General features: G+C 48.6%; 1 pseudogene; it reads left to right on the top strand.

Moving 5' to 3' along the window:
• Positions 1 to 652: 652 nt before the first annotated feature.
• LOC119292933 overlaps positions 653 to 12690 on the top strand; it is a 34592-nt pseudogene continuing 22554 nt past the window's right edge.

The raw sequence follows: 12690 nt of genomic DNA on the forward strand, positions 1-12690 counted from the left end.
AAGTGGAGCTCAATATGCAACGAGTTGCATATTGACAAAACACCACATGCAATTATTTAGTGTGATCTCATTTAAGCTACCAAACAATATTAAATGTTGTTAAACATGGCAAAAGGTGAGGCATATGAAAACTACCTAACTAGGCAAGTTTAAATGAGGCCGGAAACAACAAACAACAATTCCAGAAAATCCTCATATGCATATTTTGAGTTTGATACTGTTCTGCCCTAAACCAAATTTTAATGTTGTTAAACAGGAAAATAAAGTGGATCATGTTAATCTAGGCATTTTTCCACCCCATTTACATATAAAGTTTATTTAAAACCGAGCTACGGTTATTTAGTTATTAAATAAAATATTTTAGCATGGCATTTAAGCAAAATTAATCAAACAGCAATTTAAACATTTTAAACATGGATGAAAGTGGCATATTATTAATCTACACAAAATTCTAAGCATTTTACATATATAAATTATTTACATATGATGCACGATTAATGAGTTATTATATGCATGAACATGGAGGGGTTTTCTGTAAATCAGTAAATCCTGGATAATTGCTAAAATCGCAGAACGGGAAAAAAACATGCATGGGCCGAATCTGCCTAGCCCAATAGCGGAAAGGCCAGGGGGGCTGGGGGGACTGCTCACCATGGGCGAAGCCCAGGTCGGTGAGGAGGCCAAGGCAGGCCGGATCTGGCGCGACTGGGCCTGGTGCTGGCTGCGGAGCTGGGCCTTGCTGGCTGCTGACCTAGGCGCGGTCAACAGGCATCGGGCGACCACGCCCTCCCTGAAACAGGAACTGCTCGATGCAGGGGAAGCAGAGCTCGGCGCGGCGGAGCTTGCTGCTGGTTCGGGCGATGACGACAGCTTGGGCCTTGGCGCCTGGGACTTGGACGAGGAGCCCGGCGAAGCGGATGAGGCGCAGGGCGGCGGTGGACCTGGTGCTGGCATCTCCCGGCGACGAGTGGAAGGACGAGGGGGACGGATCTGGCGATGGGTGGCTGATGGTGATGCGAGCGCCGGGAACAGGCAGATCAGGGCAAGCGGGTCTCGGATCCGGCGCAAGGGAGCTCCGAGGCGGTGGAAACTGCTGGTTCGGCGGCTCTGCCCGTGGAGGTGGCCGATGGCGCAGCTTGGACAGCGTCGAGGCGGGAAAGAAGCAGAGGGCTTGGGCTGCGGCTGCTGGCTCCTGCGGGCGCGGACGATGACGGCTGCGGGCGGCCGGACGCGTCCAGGACCAAGGGAGGAGGAGGCACGAGCAGGGACGAGGCCGGCGGCGTGGCTTTGGTGGCTGGGTTCGCCGGCGGGGTGGAGGAGACAAAGACGGGTCGCGCTCGGCAATAGAGGGGGCAGAGGCGTGCTAGACCATGGCTTCGATCCATCCTGGATCGGGCGCCGGCTGGCTGCTGTACGAAGGCTCGGCGAGGGGTGGATCGGGAAAGAGGCTGGCGATTGGCTCGGTGGGGAATGGGAGGATCCCGAGGTGGATGCGGGAGAGAGGTGGCGGCGGCGGCTAGGAGGATCCCTAGAAATTAGGGATTTGGTCTCGGTTTAGACTAGTATATATAGCGGGTAGGTTGGTTTATATAAGTAGCTAGGTGGACTAGCTTAGGGGCAAAATGGACCCTCCGATTAAAATTGAACGGTCGAGAAAAACATAGGTAGGGAGTCCAAATAAGAAAACGGAGATGTTTTCTGGATGTTTGGGGATGATTCGGATCCAACGGTAATGACAGAGCGGGTCGGGTTCGGGACAACTTTCGGGCGCACACACGAGGGGGGTCTGTGGTTGTGCAGCGAGGTTAGGTGGTTTGACAAGAGGGAAACGCAAGCACGGTTGGTCTCGGAACGGTCAACGAAAGCAAGGGGGGGACACGGCAACTACGAGCAGAAACGGGTTTTATGAAAACATATGGATGCGATGGACATGATGCTATGATGAAATGCACGACATGAAAAAAAAGCAAAACGAAATACAAAACCCAACCACGGAGGAAATGACATATCGCATCTCCGGAAAAGGCAAGAGTTGGAGTTACGAATATGGAAAGTTGTATCCGGGGCGTTACAACACTCCACCACTACGAGAGGATCTCGTCCCGAGATCTAGTATGGCACCGGAGAGAAAAGGAAGAGGAAGATAAGAGGTAAACTAAGTTGCTTCTTCGACAAACGAGTGAAACCATGAACCTTGAGAGGTTGAGCAAAATGAAAGAAAGAAAACAACGAAGATGGACGAGATTGCAAACAATCCGTTAGAAAAGAGGAACAAGGAACATTACGAGAACTTGACGGTTGCAAAGACACGAATCAAGAGTTTAATGGACAAGATAGAATTCGAAACCACTCCGGTTAAAACAAGATGAGAGAGGAAGAATTCGGGCAGCACTCCGGTTGAACATGGAAGGAAAAGAACATGAACTTGAGAAGATGGGAAGATACTTGATGAAATCAACAACACACTGCCTCCGGAACTATTGAAAGAATGGCACAAGGGGTAGAAAAGATTTCAGACAGCTCTCCGGTTGAGGAAGGAGGCAAAACTAGATAAGATGAGAGAACTCGAATGAAAACACGACACTCCGGTTAAATGGATAAGAAAGAAAAGAATACGATCCTCACAATTCGAGATGATGAGTGAAAAGAGCAACATCACAATGCCTCCGGGAGAAAGAATAGAAGATATATCATTGAAATAAAAGAATGGAGAAGAAAATGCCAACTTCTGCCACAAATGAGCTTGGAAAGCACCCTTGCAAAGAAGAATTGAACGGAGTTGTTGGAAAATCAACAACGAAAAAAAATAAGCTTGTAGTGGGCTTATGGAAACATCTCAAGACTATGAGATGACATTCTGCCACTAACGAAAAAAACAATTGCTTGTTTGAGATCAACGAAGAGATGAAAAACCTCTTTCACCGAGAAAGATATGGAGAAAGCTTGGATCAATGATAAGCACCACAAATAGCAACATTCCCAATGGAAGGCTTTAGGTGAAATATAACCCAAGATAACTCCAACAAAGAGATTGATGGATTTAAAATACCTCATTCTTGAAAACAATATGAATCATGAACCATGAAGGAAATTGTCAAGAGTGACATAACACCACCACAAAAGATAAGGTAGAAAGAATTGCACTTCAGAATGCAAGATGAAGAATACTTGAGCTCCTCAAAACAAAACATGTGTTGAGCACCATGTTTATTTTAGAGTAAAGCTTGGCGGGTCATAACTTCAAGAGAAATCTTGAAGAACAATTGAATAATGAAAATAATCCTTGACGAACCACCATGTAGAGCCTCCATGAAGAACTCCGATAACAAAAGGATGATGAGATAGAAATGAAGGATGAAAGAATAAGATGAGCCTTCCGATGATTTAGATGGAGGTTCCGACGAAATGGCTGAGGAAATTGAACTTCGGAAAAGAAATGATGAAAACACTTGAAACTAGAATTTATTCCTCACGAACAAACTCCAAAGGAAAGGATTAATCACTTTGATGAAATAAGAATAAGATTTATTGTATGCTTATCCTTCATAAAATTAAATTGATGACTAGCAATGGATTTCAGATACTACTTATTCTTTTTGGAAAAGTATTATGGAGTGACATTACTCAAACTTGAGAAGGTCTTCATGAACCACCGGTAGGATTGAAAGAAGGAATGGATTAAAATGATGATCAAGGAAAAAGAATCTTGAACGAACCACCATAAGAATTGAAAACGAACAAAGTAAAGGGGTGAATCACCTTTGAGAATTAGAGAACGAATGAAGATACTTGAGGGAATTTAGATACATGAGAATGAAGAGATCATGAACTGATTAGAGGATATTTGAACGATGCACCGGTAAGATTTGGAGAATGATAGCTACATGCTGAGAATGAAGAATTATGACATGATGGCCTTCGGATGATCGAGAAAAGAAAGCAACCCTTGAAATGCGTCGGATGGGTGAAAAGAATTCTCACAATCGAAAACAATTATGAGAGGATGGCATCAAGCTAGAATCACGAATCTTTGAGAGAACGGATAAGATTTGGAGGAAAACTCTTCTTTGGTCTTCAAATGACAACGGGAAAACACCACCAAAATACTGAGATACTCTGGCAGAATGGAAAGCAAATATGTTGAGCCAATCAATGAAATGATTTGAAATCGATCTTGGAAAAGCATCTGACTAATGAAATTCATTCTTACGTCAAACTTCAACAGGATTTGAGAATAGCTCTGGGAATTCAGAAGAGTCAGGTAAGATCCCGGGAAAAGACCTGTGGGTTAGGGCCCACTGAAAAGGAACACCGTTGAAATGATTACTTGAAAAGGAGATTGCACCGGTAGAATTAAATGGCTTGAATGGAAACACGAATCTTCCGAGATATCTTCAACACTCCGGATAAGAATAGAGAGAAGTGAAATATTAAGAGGTGCACCGACGTGGAAAAACATTTGAAACAAGGAAAGGGATATGATCAACACCGAAAGCTTGAATTAAATCCAGCGGAGAAGAAACAACAATGAAGGATGATGAACTTGAAGCTCATGAGCATCTTCATGGGAAATCACCGGATAAGAACATTGACAGGAAAAGAATGGAGAAACTTCACATGAATAAATGGATACTTAATTAAAATATATGAGTCCTTGTAGAAAAGGGTGGGAGGGCGGGAAAACAAAGGCAACTTGGGATGAACGAAACAAACACCGTTGGCAACTGAGAGATGATCTTGCGAATGTTGAAATGATCGGATCCACTTGAAAAGAAGCACACCGGTTGGAAAGAATTAACATGACAAACTCGATGATCAAAAGGATTAGAACTCCCATAGAAATATGAGAACACCGCTTGAAAGGTATGGAATCAACACTTGACATTGAAGCAACTCAAATACCACAACTCAAAACAAAACAAAGTATTTGGCTTGCAGAATAAGCTGGAAACAAACATATGATAGATCCCATATCGTATCATGTGTCTGTTGGAAAGATAAAACTAGAGCTACTTGAATTCCCACCTATAAACTCCCGAAACTTTCTGGTTATGCAATCTGGTGTTGGGGATACAGGGGAAGCATAATATCTCACCCAAACTAACAATCCCTACATCCAGCTGTATCCATCCGTCAACACATAACCAAGAAAACTCCGGAAATCGTGTACCTCAACCTTCGAAAAGCATCCGTTATACGAGTTATGGCAATACTCCCGAACTCCCCAGTACTGGGTGACGTCGAGGTTATCTCACCAACAACTGCATAAAAGAGATTTTCGATGTCGGCAAAACTCAGGTATTCCAGAACTGCAACGATAAAATTGTGACGACAACACCTCGGAGCTCAACTCCCCGGGTCAAAGCCACATAATAGACAGGAGGCACGAAGAACAATGTTCTCGTCACAAAACCATCGGAACGATTCCAAGATACCCGCGTGATCCTAAATTTTTTTAGTGAAATTTGAGGAGAGGAAAGTCAAAACATCTACGTTAAGAGACCTCACCAGAGCGACGAAGGGACTGAGGAGTAAAAACAAACCTACTCTCCGATATATATAATCCTAAGACTTAAAATAGTTTTCTTCTAGACTCAACAACGGCCAACAATCAAGGGGGCTCCTATGGTCGGTCGAGGCTCTGATACCAACTTGTCACGCCCAATATGCGACCCTATCCAAAAGGAACTCGAAGGTCCCACCAAGGATAGACCCGCATATTGAAACGCTTTTGCAAGGTGGATATCATTACATCAACATTACATAATAGATGGGGATACATACATAAGGCATACAATGCCACATGAATACAACATCACAATACATAAGAGCATCATCCGACTACAGATGAAACACAAACAGAAACTCAGACGACATCCACCCTGCTAGCCCAGGCTGCCGACCTGGAACCTATCCCCTGATCGAAGAAGCAGAAGAAGAACTCAACGCAAGCAAGCATCGCTCTCGCGTCATGATCATCACACAACCTATACCTGCAACTGTTGTTGTAGTAATCTGTGAGCCACGAGGACTCAGCAATCCCATTACCATGGGTATCAAGACTAGCAAAGCTTAATGGGAAAGGAAGGGGTAAAGTGGTGAGGTTGCAGCAGCAACTAAGCATATATGGTGGCTAACATACGCAAATAAGAGCGAGAAGAGAGCAAAAGGAACGGTCGTCAACTAGTAATGATCAAGAAGTGATCCTGAACTCCTACTTACGTCAAACATAACACAGAAACCGTGTTCACTTCCCGGACTCCGCCGAAAAGAGACCATCATGGCTACACATGCGGTTGATGCGTTTTAATTCGGATCTGGTGTCAAGTTATATACAACCGGACATTAACAAATTCCCATCTGCCTATAACCGCAGGCACGGCTTTCGAAAGATTATACCCTGCAGGGGTGTCCCAACTTAGCCCATGACAAGCTCTCGCGATCAACGAAGGAATAGACCTTCTCCCAGGAAGACCCGATCAGACTCGGAATCCTGGTTTACAAGACATTTCTACAATGGTAAAACAAGACCAGCAAGACCGCCCGATGCGCCGACAATCCCGATAGGAGCTGCACATATCTTGTTCTCAGGGCAACACCGGATGAGCAATCCGTACAACTAAAACCAGACCTCAAGTTTCCCTGAGGGGGCGCTGCAAAGGGCTCTAGTTCGGACCAACACTTAGACAAGCACTGGCCCGGGGGGGGGAGGCTGTAATAAAGATGACCCTCGGGTTAATTACTCCCAAGGGAAATATAGGTGGTGGTGAGGCAAATGGTAAAACCAATGTTGGGCCTTGCTGGAGGAGTTTTATTCAAAGTGAACTGTCAAGGGGGTCCCATAAATCACCCGACCGCGTAAGGAACGCAAAATCCGGGAACATAACACTGGTATGACGGAAACTAGGGCGGCAAGAGTGGAACAGAACACCAGGCATAAGGCCGAGCCTTCCACCCTTTACCAAATATATAGATGCATTAATAATATAAGAGATATTGTGATATCCCAACCAAAATCCTGTCCACCATGGAGAAATCTTCAACTTCACCTGCAACTAGCAACGCTATAAGAGGGCTGAGCAAAGCGGTAACATAGCCAAGCAACGGTTTGCTAGGAAGGGTGTCAAAGGTTAGAGGTTCATGGAAATTTGGGATGGCCTGATAAACAGGTGATAGGTAGCGCAGCATAGCGATAGAACGAAGCAACTAGCATAGCAATGATAGTAGTGAGATCCAGGGTAGCGGTCATCTTGCCTAAAATCCCGCTAGGAAGAAGAACGAGTCCATGAAGAAGACGAACAGAAGCAGTCGAACGAACCCTCAAAATCGCAACATTACCGGAACTAAGAAGCAACACCAGAAAGAAACAAACAACATGGTAAATGCACAAGCATAAACATGACATGATGCACAAACAAGTATGATGCATGTCCGGTTTAATGAGGCATGGCATGGCAAAGTGCAACAAACAATACTACAAGTTAAGTGGAGCTCAATATGCAACGAGTTGCATATTGACAAAACACCACATGCAATTATTTAGTGTGATCTCATTTAAGCTACCAAACAATATTAAATGTTGTTAAACATGGCAAAAGGTGAGGCATATGAAAACTACCTAACTAGGCAAGTTTAAATGAGGCCGGAAACAACAAACAACAATTCCGGAAAATCCTCATATGCATATTTTGAGTTTGATACTGTTCTGCCCTAAACCATATTTTTAATGTTGTTAAACAGGAAAATAAAGTGGATCATGTTAATCTAGGCATTTTCCACCCCATTTACATATAAAGTTTATTTAAAACCGAGCTACGGTTATTTAGTTATTAAATAAAACATTTTAGCATGGCATTTAAGCAAAATTAATCAAACAACAATTTAAACATTTTAAACATGGATGAAAGTGGCATATTATTAATCTACACAAAATTCTAAGCATTTTACATATATAAATTATTTACATATGATGCACGGTTAATGAGTTATTATATGCATGAACATGGAGGGGTTTTCTGTAAATCAGTAAATCCTGGATAATTGCTAAAATCGCAGAACGGGAAAAAACATGCATGGGCCGAATCTACCTAGCCCAATAGTGGAAAGGCCAGGGGGGGCTGGGGGGACTGCTCACCATGGGCCAAGCCCAGGTCGGTGAGGAGGCCAAGGCAGGCCGGATCTGGCGCGACTGGGCCTGGCGCTGGCTGCGGAGCTGGGCGCGATGCGGCTGGGCCTTGCTGGCTGCTGACCTTGGCGCGGTCAACAGGCATCGGGCGACCACGCCCTCCCTGAAATAGGAACTGCTCGATGCAGGGGAAGCAGAGCTCGGCGTGGCGGAGCTTGTTGCTGGTTCGGGCGACGGAGACAACTTGGGCCTTGGCGCCTGGGACTTGGACGAGGAGCCCGGCGAAGCGGACGAGGCGCAGGGCGATGGTGGACCTGGCGCTGGCGTCTCCCGGCGACGAGTGGAAGAACGAGTGGGACGGATCCGGCAATGGGTGGCTGATGGTGACGCGAGCGCCGGGAACGGGCAGATCAGGGCGAGGGGGTCTCGGATCCGGCGCAAGGGAGCTCCGAGGCGGTGGAAACTGCTGGTCCGGCGGCTCTGCCCGTGGAGGTGGCCGATGGCGGAGCTTGGACAGCGTCGAGGCGGGAAAGAAGCAGAGGGCTCGGGCTGCAGCTGCTGGCTTCTGCGGGCGCGGACGATGATGGCTGCGGGCGGCCGGACGCGTCCAGGACCAAGGGAGGAGGAGGCACGAGCAGGGACGAGGCCGGCGGCGTGGCTTTGGTGGCTGGGTTCGCCGGCGGGGTGGAGGAGACGAAGACGGGTCGCGCTTGGCAGCAGAGAGGGCAGAGGCGTGCTAGACTGTGGCCTTGATCCATCCCGGATCGGGCGCCGGCTGGCTGCTGTACGAAGGCTTGACGAGGGGTGGATCGGGAAAGAAGCTGGCGATTGGCTCGGTGGGGAATGGGAGGATCCCGAGGTGGATGCGGGAGAGAGGTGGCGGCGGCGGCTAGGAGGATCCCTAGAAATTAGGGATTTGGTCTCGGTTTAGACTAGTATATATAGCGGGTAGGTTGGTTTATATAAGTAGCTAGGTGGACTAGCTTAGGGGCAAAATGGACCCTCCGATTAAAATCGAACGGTCGAGAAAAACGTAGGTAGGGAGTCCAAATAAGAAAACGGAGATGTTTTCTGGATGTTTGGGGATGATTCGGATCCAACGGTAACGACAGAGCGGGTCGGTTCGGGACAACTTTCGGGCGCACACACGAGGGGGGTCTGTGGTTGTGCAGCGAGGTTAGGTGGTTTGACAAGAGGGAAACGCAAGCACGGTTGGTCTCGAAACGGTCAAAGAAAGCAAGGGGGGGGGGCACGGCAACTACGAGCAGAAACGGGTTTTATGAAAACATATGGATGCGATGCACATGATGCTATGATGAAATGCACGACATGAAACAAAAAGCAAAACGAAAGACAAAACCCAACCACGAAGGAAATGACATATCGCATCTCCGGAAAAGGCAAGAGTTGGAGTTACGAATATGGAAAGTTGTATCCGGGGCGTTACAGGTTTTATGGGAGGGAGAGTTTTGTCGGGCGCGGGTCGGGTGCAGTCGAGGCGGCAGCGGGGGGCAGGCGGCATCGCCTCAGCAGGGGCGGCCAACGCGAGGCGAGGCGGCAGCGCGGCGTAGACCGAGGCGGAAGCGGGCGGCTCAGGCCGAGGCGGCAGCGTGGCGCAGGCCGAGGCGGAAGCGGGGGCGGCCGAAGCAAGGCGGAAGCGGGCGCCGCAGGCCGAGGCGGAAGCGGCCGTCGCAGGCCGAGGCGGAAGCGGGGGCAGGCCGTAGCGCTGCAATCGGTAGCGGGGCCCGTAACCGCGCCATGCATGCATGCATGCTCCTGTCCGCGCGTAATTACCAGACGCGTGCCTGCGGGGGTGGGCGCGCTGGCGGGACGACCCGGCCGAAAAAAAGCATACACGTATACGTATACATTACGAGCGGGACGGCAGGCGGGCGACCTCTTTTTTGATTTTTGCCTATCGTGCCCTCAGTTATGAAGGGGTATGGGACAATCTTAGCCGTCCTTGTGTTGAAGGGGGTCTACCAAAGCGAAAGTGATAATGTATAAGCAGAGATCCCGTGTGGATTGGTTAAGCGCTGGGGACCAGAATACAAAATACTTTCAGAATCATGCTTCCCACCGCAAACGTAAAAATAATGTCAAGGCTCTTCGGAGGGAAAATGGCACTACGTGTACTGTTGACGTAGAAATGAGGGAAATGGCTGCAGGTTTCTATGAGGCGCTTTTCACTTCTGATGGTTCCTCCGGTGCCAATGCATTACTGCAAAACATTGAAGTCTCGGTTACTCCGGAGATGAATGCAGCCCTCACCTCCCCTATCACTGACAAAGAGATTCACGCAACACTGTTCCAGATGGGGCCTACGAAGGCACCTAGTCCAGACGGCCTGCCGGCATTATTCTACGAGCGACACTGGTCGCAGGGAGGAGCGGATGTATGTAGGGCAGTGAGGGATTTCCTCAGCGGGGTGCCGGCCCCAGAAGCTTTCAATGAAACGGTCATCGTCATGATACCTAAGACTAACTCACCGGAGTTGTTGTCTCAATTCAGACCGATTAGTTTGTGTAACGTGCTTTACAAGATTGCTACAAAAGTACTCGCAAATAGACTGAAAGGTATCCTCCTCATTCTTATTTATCAGAGCAGAGCACCTTTGTACCTGGACGTCTTATTACAGATAATGTTCTAGTCGCTTATGAGTGTGTCCATGCTATCCGGTCGAGGAAGAGGAAGAAACCATTGTGTGCGGTGAAGTTGGATATGATGAAGGCGTACGATCGAGTTGAATGGGTGTTTCTGCAGCAGATTTTGGAGCAATTTGGCTTTGCTCCACAGTGGATCTTGATGATCATGAGGTGTGTTACTACAGCAAAATTTTCTGTCAAGTTGAATGGTGCTTGCTCTAGGTGTTTTCTCCCTTCGAGGGGCCTCCGGCAGGGCGACCCTCTCTCGCCATACCTTTTTTTGTTCTGTGTCGAAGGTTTTTCTGCTCTGCTTAAAAGAGCACAAAGGGATGCTGAAATAAAAGGGGTGACATTTGGGGGCACTGGTCCCCATGTGACACATCTTTTCTTCGCGGATGATAGCATTGTTTTTCTAGAGGGGACGAAGGAGAATATGGAGACACTCAAGGAAATTTTAGTTAAATATGAAGCAGCTTCCCGGCAGAAGGTCAATTTGCAGAAATCTTCTATTTTCTTTGGGAGGGGGTGCCAGGAGGAAACAAAAGTGGAGCTAAAAACGGCTCTAGGTGTGGATTCAGAGGCCTTGAGTGAAAGGTACCTAGGACTGCCAACACTGCACTACTAGGAAGATGCTTATAGATAGAAGTTTACCAGTAGCGCGTTTTTGTGACCCCACGCTACTAGTACTTACCAGTAGCGCTGTGTAGAAAACACGCTACTACTAACATATAACAGCAACGTTTGTTTGCTTGGGCCGCGCTACTGTTACATGGGCCGCAGGCCAGAAACAGTAGCCCACTTAGCTGTAGCGTTTGTTCTGAAAGGGTGCTACAGCTGGTGGGCTTAGCAGTAGCGTGGTGCTCCAACCAGCACTACTACTATAGCTAAAGAAAACCGGCCCGATCAAGCGCCCCCGCACCCCCTCACTCTCACAATCGATCCCCTCCGCCCGACGATGCCGCCGCGGTTAGGGTTCGTCCCCGGCCACCTCACCCCCGTCGATGGTGCCGTGCGCCGCCACCACGCGCGGTCGCCTCTCGCCTGCTCCGACGCTCCAGCCCCGTAAGTCCCCCTCTCGATCTCCTCCTCCATGCGCGCGCCACACTAGCTGCCCCTACTATCGATTTGTCGCGGCGGCTCGCCATGTTTTGGGATTTAGGGATTGCATGGTGGCTCCGCGCTTCGATACATGGCTCCAATCGATTTGCCGCGGCGGCTCGCCACTCCCCTGTTGGGGAACGTAGTAATTTCAAAAAATTTCCTACGCACACGCAAGATCATGGTGATGCGTAGCAACGAGAGGGGAGAGTGTGTCCACGTACCCTCGTAGACCAAAAGCGGTAGCGTTATGACAACGCAGTTGATGTAGTCATACGTCTTCACGATCCGACCGATCCAAGCACCGAACGTACGGCACCTCCGAGTTCAGCACACGTTCAGCTCGATGATGATCCCCGGACTCCGATCCAGCAGGGTGTCGGGGATGAGTTCCGTCAGCACGATGGCGTGGTGATGATGATGATGTTCTACCGACGCAGGGCTTCGCCTAAGCACCGCAACGATATGATCGAGGTGGAATATGGTAGAGGGGGGCACCGCACACGGCTAAGGAACGATCACGAAGATCAACTTGTGTGTCTTGGGGTGCCCCCCCGCCCCTATATATAAAGGAGCAAGGGGGGAGGTCGGCCGGCCCTAGGGGCGCGCTAAGGAGGGGGGAATCCTCCTCCTAGTGGGAGTAGGATTCCCCTTTCCTAGCCCCACTAGGAAGGAGGAAGGGGGAAGGAAAGAGAGGGAGAGGGAGAGGGAAAGAGGGGCCGCGCCCCCCTCCCTAGTCCAATTCGGACTCCCCATGGGGGGGGGGGCGCCACCTCCTGGGCTGCTGCCCTCTCTCTCCCCTCAGGCCCACTAAGGCCCAAT

This window comes from Triticum dicoccoides, chromosome 4B, assembly GCF_002162155.2.
Source record: "Triticum dicoccoides isolate Atlit2015 ecotype Zavitan chromosome 4B, WEW_v2.0, whole genome shotgun sequence".
NCBI classification, from domain to species: Eukaryota; Viridiplantae; Streptophyta; class Magnoliopsida; order Poales; family Poaceae; genus Triticum; species Triticum dicoccoides.